We start from the raw sequence: 17413 nt of genomic DNA on the forward strand, positions 1-17413 counted from the left end.
AATGTAACGAATGTCTGGAACATGCCAAAGGAGGTGCATAAAAATACATATATGTTTTTACAGCCTGTGGCACGATAAATGAAAATAAATATGCTACAAAAACAATGGGGCACATTTACTAAGGGTCAACAGACCGCGATTCTATCGGGTTTCCCGACTATTTCTGATTTGCGCTGAATTGCCCTGGGTTTTTGCCGCACACGATCGGATTGTGGCGCATCAACACCAGCTTTCATGCGACACAAATCAGGGGGGCGTGGCCGTCGGATAACTCGACTGATTTGGACAAACCGTGGAATTTAAAATTCAAATTGTGTCGCAAGATTAGCACTCATATACACCGGGAAAAAGAAGGTGAACTCCAGCGGACCTCAGCGGGGAAGCAACACATGCAGGAAATTGGACGCACAGCTCCGAATCCTTGCCGGTCATTCTGGATCGGGGATCGTGACGGGACAGGTAAGTAAATGTGTCCTAATATCTATTGTCAATGATAAAAGACACCAATTCTATCTGGCCCTCCACATTTTTTAGAATTTTCCTCCTATAACAAATATAGGTGTTTACGACACTCATACTACTATTAATGAACAAAGATGAAACAATTATAAAAGCATATTACAACATTTTGCTGGCTTTTAAATGCATATTTTTTCCTACATGACTTGTAATATAAGAATCTGATATGTTTCAAGTCTTCAAAGCAACTGATTTCTTAGGTCTGTCTTCTTTGTTTACAAGCTAATTCTCAGAAAGTTAATTATAGTTACATAATTGTCTAATGTGATATTCATGCTTGAAATATTGCTGTAGATTTTATTCACCGGCAGACTAAATTATTACAAGCATAATTTCTATTCTTTTATCCTTCACAATCTTTGAATTGGAGACATTTAATTGTACATAACACCTTATTAGTTAAATTGGCTGAAATAATCTATATACATATTCCCTTAATTAACTATAACTAGACAAATTTACTTATGAATTTTATGCTCTTAAATAAAATATAAAGATGATAATCAGAAGCCGAATAGAGAATTATGAATTGTAGCACATTTAATCTGGTATGAAATATTACAGTGTTCAATGTTCAAATTATACAGACATATACAGAACATTTCCATAAAGTTATGAACCCAGATGAGTATTTATATTGTATGATGAAAAGAGTAGGTTACAGGCAAATGTAAAGTCCTATCATTCCCTACTATTGTTCAGATCACTAATTTCAGTATATAAATGTGTCCACCATTGGCTTAAAGAGGAAGGCATTTGACTGGCTATCTTAATTTCTCCCCTGCTGTCATAACACACACTAAATTTACTAAGTGTCTTTGGCCTCATAGTAAATCCAGAGGCAATCTCTGCCAGGTAGACAAAGTCAGATCTGGTAGAGATATCAACTATAGTTTTTGGAGGTTTTCCAGCAATTACTATAGTTATTATGATGGGCCACAGTAGGAGTGCAGGACAGAAACTCTGCAAAACTTTTCACACCTCTCGCCCATTCTTTTTAGTTTAAAAAAAAAAAAATGTGTTTAATTGAAAAAGAATGTCTTCTGATAAGTTAGCAGATGTATGCAAACATCTGCAATCTATTCTTCACTGTTCCGCGCGTATATTATCTCCCGACAAGTTAGCAGATGTGAAGAACAGTGAAGAATAGAATAAAAACAATGAACACAGGATCATTTAAGTGAAAAACACAGTGAAAAACACAGTGAAGAATAGATTACAGATGTTCGGCACATCTGCTTACTTGTCGGGGTGATACGCTGTCCCGGGATCGCTCCTCTTCTTCCACTGAAGTCTCCCCGTGCTGCCCGATGTCTCCCCGTGCTGCCCGATGTCTCCCCCGTGCTGCCCGATGTCTCCCCCGTGCTGCCCGATGTCTCCCCCGTGCTGCCCGATGTCTCCCCCGTGCTGCCCGATGTCTCCCCGTGCTGCTTGATGTCTCCCTGCTGCCGTTCCGCGCGTATCTTCCGACAAGTAAGCAGATGTGCCGAACATCTGTAATCTATTCTTCACTGTGTTCTTCACTGTCTTTTTCACTTAAATGATCCTGTGTTCACTGTGTTCACTGTTTCTATTCTATTCTTCATTGTTCTTCACTGTGTTTTTTTAATTAAATGCTCGATCTCGAGCAGGGGAAATACTCGTCCGAGCAACGAGCCGTTTCGAGTACCTTAATACTCGAACGAGCATCAAGCTCGGACGAGTATACTCGCTCATCTCTAATTAAAACCAAACCAGTATATCTATACGAGAAGGAACAGACTCCCAACTGTAGACATTAGAGGTTAATGTACAGACAAGTCCTATAAATACCAGGGGACAAATCTCTTCAAAATATTAAGAATAAGGCAATGAATGGGAAGGTGAAAATTGTAACAAATGTCCCCCAAAAGGTAAACAGAAAAAATTTCAGCTAAAGTACCCACGAATAAGAGGTGGCTCAAAAATACATTCTGTTCCAACACTGCTCACAAAAGCAACATGCTTAATACAGACCATAGGTAGGGCACACCTCCCAGATAACATCATAAGTGGTCGACTTATACCACAATAAATGTTAGATATTTATTTTTTACGCAATTATTATTGGAGTAACAATTTTTCTGTGAGCTCTGAATAATCTATAATATGGAGTTTTGTTTGATCTACTGTATAATTTTAGGAATAACATATCTGATTTAATGTGAAAGTGCAATAATAACAATAAATAGGAAAAAAGACAAAATAACATGTTTTATTGTTGTGGTATGTTATCAATATGTTGAATATAAAAACTATTCTGAAATTGGCACCTTAAATTGAGCAGAGGCTTGCAAGTAAATGCATTCTCTTCCCGTTCAGATATATGGCTTTCACGTCTGAAATGCTTTAAAGCAAATAGATTCTGCCTTATTAGGTTTTCTGTATTAAGTCTATTCATTTCTATTAAACTGTCTTTAAATTCAAGGAGCAAACTCAATTCACATTCATTACTGTGAAATTAAATCTATTCCCCCCTGTGGTACAGGTAAAACAGTAGTGCTACCTTTAACTGCATTCACTACAAAACTGAAATTGCGATACAAAACAACATTGTTATTAGTGTGGTCCAAGAGAAAGACAAGATAAAGCTTATTAAAGGAAAGGCGTGAGCAAAGAGCTTTGGGGCTGAATTAATTACATATTAGGGGAAATTTTTAAATGCACTTGTGACAAAATCCTGATGGCTTTGCAGAAAAAAAAACACTGTCTAAAATGCCTTGCACTACAGCTATCAAGGCTTTTAGGCATTTTATAATGATTAAAGAGGTGTGACTTTTGGGAGATGGGCATTGCCATGGGAGAAATGGGCATGGCTTCTGGGAAATCGTCTGTGCGTCCAAAATTTGGCCCACAGTTTAGACTAACTAAAAGTAGGTCTAAAGTTTGAATCAACAAACTTATGCTGCACCAGAATTCATCATCACAGTGATAAATCTGGCACAGCAAGACTAGTGTTTCCCATCTAGAGACTGATGGAACCTGAGGCACATTGTTAAACAGGGGCGGACTGGGAATTTAAAATGGCCCTGGAAAAAAACTAAAAAAGTGGCCCCATTTTATGGGCGGAGTCAAAACAAGTGGGTGTGGTCAGATAATGTGGGTGGGGTTATAACAGACAAATTGTTGGTAGATGGCCTTAATGCAAAACAAGAACATCTTTTGCTAATAAGAGAATCTAATGTGCAAGGAATGTGACCTGTTGATCAGTAAATGATGCAAACACATGACCCGATAAGCCTTAAATACCTTTCCCCTGTGCCATACATGCACAATTCAGAGAAAGAATATATTGATACTGCCTCCTATGTACAGTAATAATGCTACAATAACACATTTAGAATAACACAATCAATCCTGCCTTCTATATACAAAATAAAACTACTACAATACCTTCTCCCATATACAAGCCAATTACTATAATACTGCCTCCTATGTACAAGACTATAACTACTATAATACTGCCCCCTATGTACAAGGATATAACTACTATAATACTGCTCCCTATGTACAGGAATATAACTACTATAATACTGCCCCCTATGTACAAGAATATAACTACTATAATACAGCCCCCTATGTACAGGAATATAACTACTATAATACTGCCCCTATGTACAATAATATAACTACTATAATACTGCCCTCTATGTACAGGAATATAACTACTATAATACTGCCCCCTATGTACAAGAATATAACGACTATAACACTACATATTTACACAGAAGTGAACATGAAAAAAAATCAGTATTTATCATATGCAGCTACAGAAAACACATGAGATCGAATGAGATAGAATGAATGGCCCCTGCCCACCCCAGACATAGAATGAATGGCCCCTGCCCACCCCAGACATAGAATTAATGGCCCCTGCCCACCCCAGACATAGAATTAATGGCCCCAGCCCACCCCAGACATAGAATAATGTGCCCAGCCCGCCCCAGACATATAATTAATGCCCCCCTGCCCGAGACATAGAATTAGTGCCCCCTGCCTGCCCCAGATATACAATAATGCCCCCACCATATAATTAATGCTCCCTGCCTGCCCCAGACATATAATTAATGCCCACTGCCAGCCCCAGATATACAATAATGCCCCCCAACCCCAGACATTTAATTAATGCCCCCTGCCAGCCCCAGATATAGAATAATGCCTCCCGCCATATAAGTAATACTCCCTGCCCGCCCCAGACATATAATTAATGCCCACTGCCAGCCGCAGATATACAATAATGCCCCCCCCACCCCAGACATTTAATTAATGCCCCCTGCCAGCCCCAGATATAGAATAATGCCTCCCGCCATATAATTAATGCTCCCTGCCCGCCCCAGACATATAATTAATGCCCACTGCCAGTCCCAGATATACAATAATGCCCCCCCACCCCAGACCTTTAATTAATGCCCCCTGCCAGTCCCAGATATAGAATAATGCCTCCCGCCATACAAATAATGCCCCCTACCAGCCCCAGATGTAGGATATAGAATAATGCCTCCCGCCATATAAATAATGCCCCCTGCCAGCCCCAGATATAGAATAATGCCCCCTGCCGTCCCCAGATACAGAATAATGCCCCCTGCCAGCCCCAGACACATAAATAATGCCCCCTGCCAGCCCCAGATATAGAACAATGCCCCCCCGTCATATAATTAATGCCCCCTGCAGGCCCCAGATACAGAATAATGTCCCCCCCTGCCCCAGACACATAAATAATGCCCCCTGCAAGCCCCAGATATAGAATGCCCCCCGTCATATAATTAATGCCCCCTGCAGGCCCCAGATACAGAATAATGTCCCCCCCTGCTCCAGACATGTAATTAATGTCCCCCTTTCTATAATTAAAAAAAAAACATAATACTCACCTCTTTGGCAAAGGTTTCTTCCTGTCCTCGGTCTTCGGTGGCTTGGTGTAGAGGCGCGGGATAGTGACGTCACTGCTCCGCGCCTCCACACCAAGCCGCGGAGCTGTAGGAAGGGCCGGACAGCTGACGTCTGGTGAGTGTCAGCCTCCTCCACGCTACACAGGTCGCGCAATGACGTCGATTGCGCAACCTGTGTAGCTGCCTGTATACACAGACGCAGAAGCAGCGGTGCTGCGCTGTGTCTGTGTACTGATTAATAGTACCTGCATCGAACGATCGTACGATGCAGGTACTATACATTAAATCAAAAATTGTATCAGCTTCCGACCGGCCCCAGATCACGATACTCGCAATCCTGGCTGTTTAACCCTATAGGTGCTGCAGTCAAGGTCACCGCATTGTCTATGGAGCAGTGCCATCCGGTGGTGCTGATCACTAGGTAAAAAGCCATGCCAATATTAACCAGACATTAGGGAAATGTTATTGTGCTATGACTATCTACGTGAAAAGCAAAGAATTTAGAACTGTGAAAATTGAGAATTTTTTAAAATTGTTGACAAATTAAATTTTTTTATAATTAAATGCAAAAGATATCATCCAAATATTTCCACTAATTTGAAGTACAATGTGTGACAAGAAACCAATCTCAAAATTACCTGGATATGTTAAAGCATTTAAAGATTATAACACAGGGCAGATAAACAAAACGGGCTTGGTCCAGAAGCGCTAAAGTGTCTTGATGTTTAAGGGGTTAAAAAATATTGTAATGGGTTTCATATCACTCCTGTCCAATGCTGAAATTTGTGCCTGCCACCAAGAACACAACACACCATGAAAAAACAGCGATGAAATATGCTCACAAGGTAAATGTCAGTATTAATTACAATTCCGGTCATCTAAACAGCAGTTTCCAAGTCCCACTGGCAATTTGCCACATAAAATGATCAATAGTTAGGTTTAGGTGGGTAGGAGCAGAGAAGGAACAGCACCCCATGTGTTCCATCACCAGATGTGACACCTCGGATGTGAGGTCACCTACTGTACTACTTGTAACAGTCATGGAAACAAATAGAAGATTGAGCCCAGATCTGCAATCCTGGGGTTACAGCACATGCATATGTTCAGGTCCTAAAAGAAACCTTGCTATATAATAAGACAGCAAGGAACGGCAGCCACATGCAACCAATTGGATACAAAGTTCACTATTATCACCTGATCTATTAATTTATGCAATAAACAATATCTCATAAAAATTTTATTTGCACTTTAACAGAATGTCCAAAAAGGGATGTTACATATGAACACAAGTGGAAGCTGTGGACTATGTTGACTATGTTGGCTATGTTTTCACCATAATGTCAACTTGTGTTGAAAAATAGTTGAAATTTACCACTCAGAACTGAAGGACAGAAAGACCCAATGGTTTATCCCATGCACATTAATTGCAATAATTGTGCTGTAGAGAATTGTAGTGAACAGATTCAAAATGGCAGCCACATTATGCACAAAAAATATTTGAATGTATATATGTGTCATTTCATAGAAAATTGGCAAAATTACTGGCGTTATTTAGACTCTGTGAGAAGTCTTCAAAGATACATTGGGGGTCATTTACTAAGGGCCCGAATCGCGTTTTCCCAACGTGTTACCCGAATATTTCCGATTTGCGCCGATTTCCCCTCAATAGCCCCGGGATTTTGGCATCGGCGCTGGCATGCACAGGATGGAAATCGGGGGCGTGGCCGAACGAAAACCCGACGGATTCGGAAAAACCGCCGCATTTACCTTCACTAGGAATAGGCCGGTGAACTTGAATGCGTCCCTATGCTCTTCAGCGCAGCAGCGCTACCTGGTGGACGTTGGAGGAACTGCCTTAATGAATCCCGGCCGGACCCGAATCCACCGCAGAGAACGCGCCGCTGGATCGCGAATGGACCGGGTAAGTAAATCTGCCCCATTATATTTTCTGTGTCATAATCTACGAAAATTTTTGAGTTTTATGTTTAAATCACTCCTTCACCATCATTTTCAAGATGATGCACAACTTTGTCAACATTTCAGTATTATAGTTCATGAGTCCTAAATTGTGTTTTGTGAAAACATAATTATGCCCATTTTCTCCTTACTCACTATAATGTAATTTGAGTGCCTTTCTGAACCTCTCAAGCATTCTTCAGTGTTATAGTCAGGTCTCATCTTCATCTGGGATATTAATTAGACCTAATTAGAGAATATGAAGCATAACATAAATAGCATGATAACAGAAGATTTCAAGTTTTTCATTATTGTACAGACAGTTGGATATCCAAGGGGAATAAAAACTACAGAGCAGAAATGTAAATTCTGCAGATATTAGCATTATAATATTTTGTGTAACTATATTTTGGAAATTAAAGTAAAAATAAAAAAAATATATAGACTTTAATAAATGTGATTTTTTATTTACATTGATACCATTTATTTGATGCCAAATTATTCTGTACTTTTGGCCTATCTAGATAGGCATGAAAAACATTAAGACATATGTGTGTGTATATATATATATATATATATATATATATATATATATATATATATATATATATAAATACTGTATATACTCGAGTATAAGCTGAGACCCCTAATTTTACCACCAAAAACTGGGAAAACCAATTGACTCGAGTATAAGCCGAGGGTGAGAAATGGATTGGTCACACCCCCCCCCAGTATATAGCCAGCCAGCCCCCTATAATATACAGCCTGCCCCCAGTAGTATACAGCCACCCCAGCCTGCCCCCAGTAGTATACAGCCACCCCAGCCTGCCCCCAGTAGTATACAGCCATCCCAGCCTGCCCCCAGTAGTATACAGCCACCCCAGCCTGCCCCCAGTAGTATACAGCCTGCCCCCAGTAGTATACAGCCTGCCCCCAGTAGTATACAGCACTGCCAAGCCTGCCCCCAGTAGTATACAGCACTGCCAAGCCTGCCCCCAGTAGTATACACCACTGCCCAGCTGGCCTCCAGTTGTATACAGCACTGCCCAGCTTGCCCCCAGTAGTATACAGCCCAGCCCAGCCTGCCCCCAGTAGTATACAGCCCAGCCTGTCCCCAGTAGTATACAACCAGCCCAGCTTGCCCCCAGTAGTATACAGCCAGCCAAGCCTGCCCCCAGTAGTATACAGCCAGCCGAGACCCTGCCCCCAGTAGTATACAGCACAGCCCAGCCTGCCCCCAGTAGAATACAGCCAGACCAGCCTTCCCCCAGTAGTATACAGCTCACCCCAGCCTGCCCCCAGTAGTATACAGCCCAGCATTAAAAAAAATAATAAACTTATATACTCACCCTCCAGTGGCCCCGATCTGCAGCGCTGCTCCCCCGATGCCCGCGCCCGTCCTCTGTACATCGCGCTGGGTGCTGCCATTGCTCTCTCCTGGGCGGCGCCTAGTATGACATCAGCAATGAAAGAGCAATGGCGGCGCCCAGCGCGATGTACAAAAGACTGAAGACGGGCACGGAAGCCAGAAGAGGACCCGAGCGGACATCGCGGGAGCAGTGCTGCAGATCGGGGCCACCGGAGGGTGAGTATATAAGTTTATTATTTTTTAAGTGACTTGTGACTCGTGTATAAGCCGGGGGAAGGTTTTTCAGCACATTTTTTGTGCTGAAAAACTCGGCTTATACACGAGTATATACGGTATATTGATTTTACACTAAAATGTTGTAGGTTCACATTTTTTGACAATACATTTTGCAAATTCTACTCCTAAAGTTAATGTCAGAATAATGTAGTTTTCATGCATCTGCTTTATATCTTCTTGTCTCCTTGTGAATTTTTCATTTAATTTAGCAGTTTACATTTATTCAAAAGATTTTCCCCTACTTAAGAACACCTGATTTAGAGCCTTCCCCTGGTTACAAACGAACTTCTGGATGTTGGTAATTTACTGTATTTTAGCCCGGGGCTACAGTGATCAGTTGTAGCAGTTATCAAAGGGGTCTGCAATTAAGCTTTATTGTTAATCCTGGTTTTAATGACAGGCGGTGAAAAATGTTGGTGGGGTTACAATGATAAAATATAGAGTTACAACTTACATGCAAATTTAATATAGTCCTATGTAACTTCTTTGTGTAGAATTCATAGTATCAAAGTATCATAGTATATAAGGCTGGAAAAAGACGCAAGTCCATCAAGTCCAACCTTTAAGAATTAAATAAATGTTTTATCCCCATAACCCGTGATATTTTTTCTCTCGAGAAAGGCATCCAGGCCTCTCTTGAACATGTACATAGAGTCCGCCATAACAACCTCCTGCGGCAGAGAGTTCCATAGTCTCACTGCTCTTACAGTAAAGAACCTTTGTCTATGGTGATGGTAAAATCGCCTCTCCTCTAAGCGTAGAGGATGCCCCCTTGTCCTGGTCACAGGCCGAGGTATAAAAAGATCTTTGGAGAGATCCTTGTACTGTCCATTCAGGTATTTGTACATTGTAATGAGGTCTCCCCTCAGTCGTCTTTTTTCTAAACTGAATAATCCCAAATTTTTTAATCTGTCAGTGTATTCTAGTTCCCCCATTCCCCTAATAATCATGGTTGCTCTCCTCTGCACCCGTTCCAGCTCTACTATATCCTTTTTATACACTGGTTCCCAAAACTGTACACAATATTCCATGTGTGGTCTGACCAGGGATTTAACCAAATACTCGGAGTAAAAAGGAGGCAACACCCTCAGGGTATATTACAAAGCATATACTTTATTAACCCCTTCCCGCACCTTGACGTGATACTACGTCATAGGATGCGGGTCGTTCCCGCACCTTGACGTAGTATCACGTCATGGCGATCACCCGGGCTCAGAAGCTGAGCCCTTGCGATCGCCGCGAGATCCCAGCGGTACGCGGTAGCTGGGATCCCGCAGTAACAGCCGGGATCGCGACTATCGCGATCCCGACTGTTTAAACCTATAGACGCCGCGGTCATTGTGACCGCGGTGTCTATGGTGCATCGGCGCGACGATCGGCACCCTCCGTGCAGGGCACGGAGGTGCTGATCGTTGCCATGGCAACCCTGAGGCCCGATCAGGTCCTCTGGGCTGCCTATGGCAGCTGCCTGCTAGGATCGTGTACTGTGCATGATCTAACAGTCCAGCTGTCAGCCTATGCAGAATGCATAGGCTGACTATGTAATATGCTGCAATACATTAGTATTGCAGCATATTACAATGAACAAGTGATCAAATGATCACTTGTTCATGTCCCACCCTGGGACAAAATAAAACAGTAAAAAAAAAGTTAAAAAAAAAGGTGCAACTAAAAAAAATTATTTAAAAAGAATAAAAGTCCCCTTAAGTCCCGTCCCATGCAGTAATCAAATAAAACATAAAAAAAAATGAAAATCACAAAAAAACACAACATATTGGGTATCACAACGTCCGTAACAACCCGTACAATAAAATAAAATGGTCACTGAACCCGTACAGTGAACGCCGTAAAAAAACACACAAAAAAACCTCACAAAAATTATTAAATTTTCACATCTGACCGCATAAAAAGTGCATAAAAAGTGATAAAAAAGTAAAATGTACCCCAACATGATACCAAGAAAAAGTACAGCTTGTCCCGCAAAAAATAAGCTCTAAACCAGCGCTGTAAACAAAAAAATATAAATGTTCTGCCCATTGTTACATGGCGATACAAAAACAAGCAAATTTCTCACAAAATTAGTTCTATATTCTGCAAAACAAGTTAACCATAAAAAAGCCATATAAATGGGGTATCGCCGTAATCGTGATGACCCGTAGAATAAAGATAACACATTATTTTTATGGTATGGTGAACGTCGGGGGGGAAAATGCTAAAAACCATAAACAAGAATCAATGATTTTTTTAACCACCACCAAGAAAGAGTTAATAAAATCTGATTATTAGCTATTCGGCCCCCCCGTAAATGATGTACCTGAATAGTGGATCTCATCCACAAAAAAATAATCCCCCATATGTCCAAATTACAAAAAAATAAACATTTTATAGCCTGTAAGATGTGACATTGCAGATCTGCTCTGAATGGCGCCTCCTTCCGTTCTATGCCCGGCCGTGCGGGCATCTGCAAGTTGTTCTTCACACATATTGTTCTTCAAATACTATTGCGGAGAACACCGTTCTGCACGCGTGTCTCCGGAACAGATCGCAGATGTTCCCGAACATCTGCAATCTATTCTGCACTGTGTTATTTCACTCTTTTCTTCAATTAAACGATTAAATTAAATGTTTTAATTGTAATTTTTTATTGTTCTTCACTTCTTTTTTTTAATTAAATGCTCGTTATCGAGCAGGGCAAATACTCGTCCGAGCAACGAGCCGGTCCGAGTATGCTAATACTCGACCGAGCATCAAGCTCGGACGAGTATACTCGCTCATCACTAGTTAACATACTTCTTAAAGTTGATTTTTTTACACATTGAGGGGTGTAGTTTCTAAAATGGCGTGATACATGGGGTTTTACTGCTGTTTAGGCCTCTCAAAGTCAGTTAAAGCTGAGCATGTGCCTCTAAATAAGGGTTTTGGCGTTTTTCCTAAAAATGAGAAAAATTGCTCCCAAAATTCTGGACCTCCTAACAACCTAGAAAAGAGAGAAGATGCATAAAACCCTGTGCCGATATAAAGCAGACATTCGGGAAATGTTAGTTATAAAGTTACTTGGGTGCTATGACTATCTGCCTGAAAAGCAGAACATTTTGAACTATGAAAATGAAGAATTTTTAGAAATTTTTGCCAAATTTAAATTTTTTTCATAACTAAACACAAAAGTTATCATCAAAATGTTAATATTACTTTGAAGTACAATGTGTGATGGTAAAACAATCTCAAAATCCCCTGGATATGTTAAAGTGTCAAAAAGTTATAACCTCCTATAATGACACAGGGCAAATTTTAAAAATCGGGCCTGGTCCTAAAGGTCTAAAATGGCATAGACACGAAGGGGTTAAAGACATAAAAGACAGTAATCAAAAAGCAATAATGGACAGACTACAATGAAAAAAATTGATAAAGCGCGACAGCGAAACGTGTCGGGGTCAGCTGCATGTGGTCCCTTCTGTTTGGTATGGTCTTTTTTAGCTTTGTCTTTCTATTTGTATGCCTATTAAGTGTTATTCATCACTTTGCTTCTCCATAATATATGGGATAACATTACTGTGTAGTGACTTTGCCTTGCCTACCTTTATGCCCTTGAAGGCGATTAATCTTGGACACATGCATTTTAATTTTTTTCATTGTAGTCTGTCCATTATTGCTTTTTGATTACTGTCTTTTATGTCTTTAATAAAGTATATGCTTTGTAATATACCCTGAGGGTGTTGCCTCCTTTTTACTCCAAGTATTTGGTTATATCTATTACTGCTGTTGATATATCACGGTCCCCTACCATACAGCCTGTACGTTTGGTGTGTACTGACCAGGGATTTGTATAAGGGCAAAACTATGTCTTTATCATGAGAATCTATTCCTCTCTTGATACATCCCATAATTTTATTTGCTTTAGCAGCAGCCGCCTGGCTCTGGTCACTAGAATTAAGTTTACCATCCACCAATACCCCCAAATCCTTTTCAGCTCCAGTTTTACTAAGTAATTGACCGTTTAGAACATAATTGTCAAAATTTTTTGCACAAACATAGTTTTTGCAGGGTTTTTTAGTCATGCAATGGCAGAAAAAATACACCACAGAGTGTGCAACACCAAATGAGAATTTTCAAAAGAACGCAAATTTAATTGCAACTACACCACATAGGAGGTGGTGTATGTGGATCCATTGCTACTATGGGGGAAGTTTTTGCTCAATTTTGAAGTTTTTGCTCAATTTTATGTTTGAGGTATCTGAGAATTTCCTGTGCAAAAACATTGCAAAAAGGCAGAAATTGAGCAGATATTAAACATACGTGAGACTGGTGCAGTCTATTCGCATAGAGCACACACAGCTGTAGATATTTAACACTGCACATATATCCAACAATAAATCCTGCCTAATGATAAATCTCCCCCTTAGAACCAATCTTGTACATAACTCGGGGACTGCTGTACTATGAAATCATTTCCACCAACTCCTGAAAATCAATTAACAATCAATACCTGGTGTGGCAGGGTAGCTGCCACTACAGTTGTATTTTCCGTTTGAAATGAACATGTTGCCGGATGGATGTGGGAAAGCTGGGTGTTTTGCCACTAATGAGGATTCATTTGCATCCAGCTGGAAGTCCTGCATAACTACCTGGTGCAGACTTCCCAGATTGGCTCCACCCTAGAGAAGAGACAGGCTATGTCAAAGGCCTGTGCAGCTGTGGGTGTAAACTGATACTATGAGTTTTTGGGGTGTCTGGCAGTAGGCCAGCACTTGGTGAGGTAGGAAAACTCAACGGGGCAGATTTACTTACCCGGTCCATTCGCGATCCAGCGGCGCGTTCTCTGCGCTGGATTCGGGTCCGGCCGGCATTTATTAAGGTAGTTCCTCCGCCGTCCACCAGGTGGCGCTGCTGCGCTGCAAAAGCATCGGAACGCGCTGGAGTTCCCCGGGCCGGGCTGAGTGAAGGTAAGTGCAAGACCCGCGACAGATTTTTTGTTTTAAATGCGGCGCTTCTTCCGAATCCGTTGGGTTTTCGTTCGGCCACGCCCCCCCGATTTCCGTTGCGTGCATGCCAGCACCTATGCGCCACAATCCGATTGCGTGCGCCAAAATCCCGGGGAAATTCAGGGGAAATTGGATCAAATCGGAAATATTCGGGTAACACGTCGGGAAAACGCGAATCGGGCCCTTAGTAAATGACCCCCAATGTGTAGTTAGTGCCGGAGAGGCTTAGGCTTTATTTTGCTGATTTGTTTTTTTTGTTTTACTGCCAAATAAAACTAGTTGTGGTCAGTTGTATCCAAGTTGCACAGTGTGGACAGGGAACATGTTTGATGGTGAATTGTGCCCGTCTACCCCAGGAGACGAGGATCCCGGACCTAATCTCTTACACTGGAAAAATGTCGTTGGCTGTAGTTCACATAAATTCCCTTCTGCTATGTTTTTCAGGGTGTCTGTGTCATTTTAACACAGGCTTTTAACCCCTATGCGCACTTGGATGTAATAGTACTTCCTTGTAGGAAGATACTTCCCGCACTAGGACATTCTATTACATGCACCTTCTGGCACCGGCTCAGGAATGAAGGTGGCACCAAAAGCAGCAGGTCTCAACTGTGTAGCACAGCTGATACTATACTCAAACACCCACCGTCGGAGTGTTAACTCCTTACACGTTAACCCCTTTCATGTTTGACCACAGCGTGTAAGGGAGTTCCCCCTAGGGATCAGAGCCCCCATGCTGTTTACCGGGGATCCGATCCTCTTCTGAGCAGCCCCGAGGTCTGACTATAAACTGTCTGTGCATGTGTTTAGCATGTATTGTATTATGATAGGGTCTTGAACTTGAACCTGTGATCAGAATATCGATGGTTCAAGTTCAAGTTTGTACAAAGTAAAAACAAGTTTTAAAATAAGTTTAAAACGTTAAAATAAATACAAAATAAATGAATAAAATATAAGCCCCTAATATAACACATTCCTATACAAACAATTACACATTTTTTATTTAATAGCCTTTAAAAAATGCTCTAAAAGTGATTACCGTAATAAAATGTTACGTACCCCAAAATAAAACCACTAAAAAGAACAAGTCTTCTTGCAAAAAATAAGCCCTTAAACATATTCCTAAGCTGAAAAATGAAAAAAGTTATGCATCTGAAAAAATGGTGATGCTTAAATAAACAAGATTTTCTCCAAATAAGATTTTATTCAGTAAAATTGATCAAAAATAAAAAAATTGCAATAAAAAGATATTTTTGTAATCGTGGCAAGCCATAGATTAAACATAACATATTTTTGTGAAGGGCCCAAAAAAACAAAACAAAAATATCTTACCAAAAATTGATGATTTTCAATTCCCTCCCCAACTAATAAAAGGTAAAATATGTGGAATCTAAAAAAAAAAAAACATGTCAACAAGGCGCCTTATAGAACATATAAAAACAGTGCATAAGAGTGATCCCAATGTTCAAATGTTCGCAGGGTTAGAACAAATTCCAGTACCGAGAAATGGCGGCGATAGACATAGAAAATTATTGAGGAGAGAGGGATGGTGGATCATGAAAACAGAAGTGTTTAGGACTCAATTACAAAACAATATGGGAGTATCTCTCTATTTTAGGTGGGCTTACAAAGTTTAATATGAATATAACTATAATGAAAGATGGCAATTATGAAAACAAGTGTTTTGTATAAGAATATATATCTCTTTTAGAGAAGTGATCATACATTTAAACAAAATTGAAGTCTCAGTTTCAGTTTAACCAAAAACTTAAATATATTTTGTTTACAGAAACAACATTGGTAGTATGCAAAACAAAAGCCTCCTTCCATACAATATTAAAGCTAATATCTTATATTTACGATCCTAATATGATAACTCCTCCTCCAGCTCTGCATATTACAATCCAAAGAAAGTGTCTTACCGGAAAAAAAAGAAAAACTCCCACTAGAAAGTGATTGGCTACACAAATAGAATGTAGTTCTTTATAAGGTCCAACTAGGAGCATTGGTTAGAACCCACCCACTAAAAATACAATTGGCCCAGTATAAAGAAGAAGTTCCCCTTCAGGTCCGAGTTGACTTCCTGGTATTTTGTACGGAAAGTAGGAGTATCTTAGAAGATAACTCCACCCCCATTTTTGCTTTTATGTGTTTTTAACTTTGTTGATTGTTATGTTTCACAGTAAAGCCGCCTAGCGTCCTCATTTATAAGCAGCCTGGGAAGCCAAGCAGTGTAGGCAAGAAAAAGCACTCTGTTAGCGCAAAATGAATCATAATTTAGATCAGTAGACACAATTTTATTAATACACTTTAAAAATATATACAGTAGTCACTAGGACCGAAAAATACATTAAAAAACAACAATAGTGGTGAACAAAAAGTGGTACAAATCCAGGTCAATATCCAAAATCCAATACATATAATATCCAATATCCAATACATATAATATCATTGAAGAATTGATGCATTGAATATAAAGTTTGGAAAATTGATGAGATCCTTCTGAAGTTTTAAGAGCATGTAAGAGTCCCATGACATTGTAGCTGTGCACACAAGCACAGATTCACAGATACATCCACCATTAACATTTCAAACAAAATGCATTGTAGAGTTTGCAGTGAGCTCCACAGAGGCATTGCTGAATGACATAAAGGTGCATGTTTCTGTCACTTCATTTACAATGGCTATGATCTTGATGACCTGATTTACTGCTACTTAGTTGAAAATAAGAGAAAAAAGGGTCGAATCTGGAACATTAACGTGTGTATGGATGGACACGAGAAACACTTATACTCTCTGATATACTCCTAAGTGATATTAGATTGTATTGGACTTGGACATAATTTCCATTTTTATGCAATTCAGGTATCATTTCATGTCCTTCTTCAGGACAAGCAGCATTAGAGGGAAACATTGAAAGTGTGTCTTCTATCGATTTTTAACAGATTATCCATACATTATGTATTTTATGGAACAATTGTTATTGCATTTCCTTCTCATCGCATGGGCCCCACGAGTAATTACACTGTTGTGGTTTAATTTATTGATTCATTTATTTTATGTAACTTAATAAATTTACAAATATTTCTGTATATCAGTTTGTGATCTCCTAGAGATTTTGGTGTTGCAAGACATATTCCACTTCTTTTTAACTCATTCTTAGCCCTTGATACCAGGGTTTTTGTTATTGCACCAAAGTATCTCTCCATATTGTAGTTGGTGAGCATCTTCACATTACATTGTTTCTATTAGTTGAAAATAAGCTAAGTTGAAAATAAGCATTGAGAACAATGACTGTTTTTTTGTAGAAAAGAAAGAAAGTCGGAATAACATAGAAAAGAAAAAATAGGTAATCTGAAGTTTATTTAAACGACACTATATACATACACTTATCATACATTTCATTTAAAGCT

Source organism: Engystomops pustulosus, chromosome 3 (assembly GCF_040894005.1).
Source record: "Engystomops pustulosus chromosome 3, aEngPut4.maternal, whole genome shotgun sequence".
NCBI lineage: Eukaryota > Metazoa > Chordata > Amphibia > Anura > Leptodactylidae > Engystomops > Engystomops pustulosus.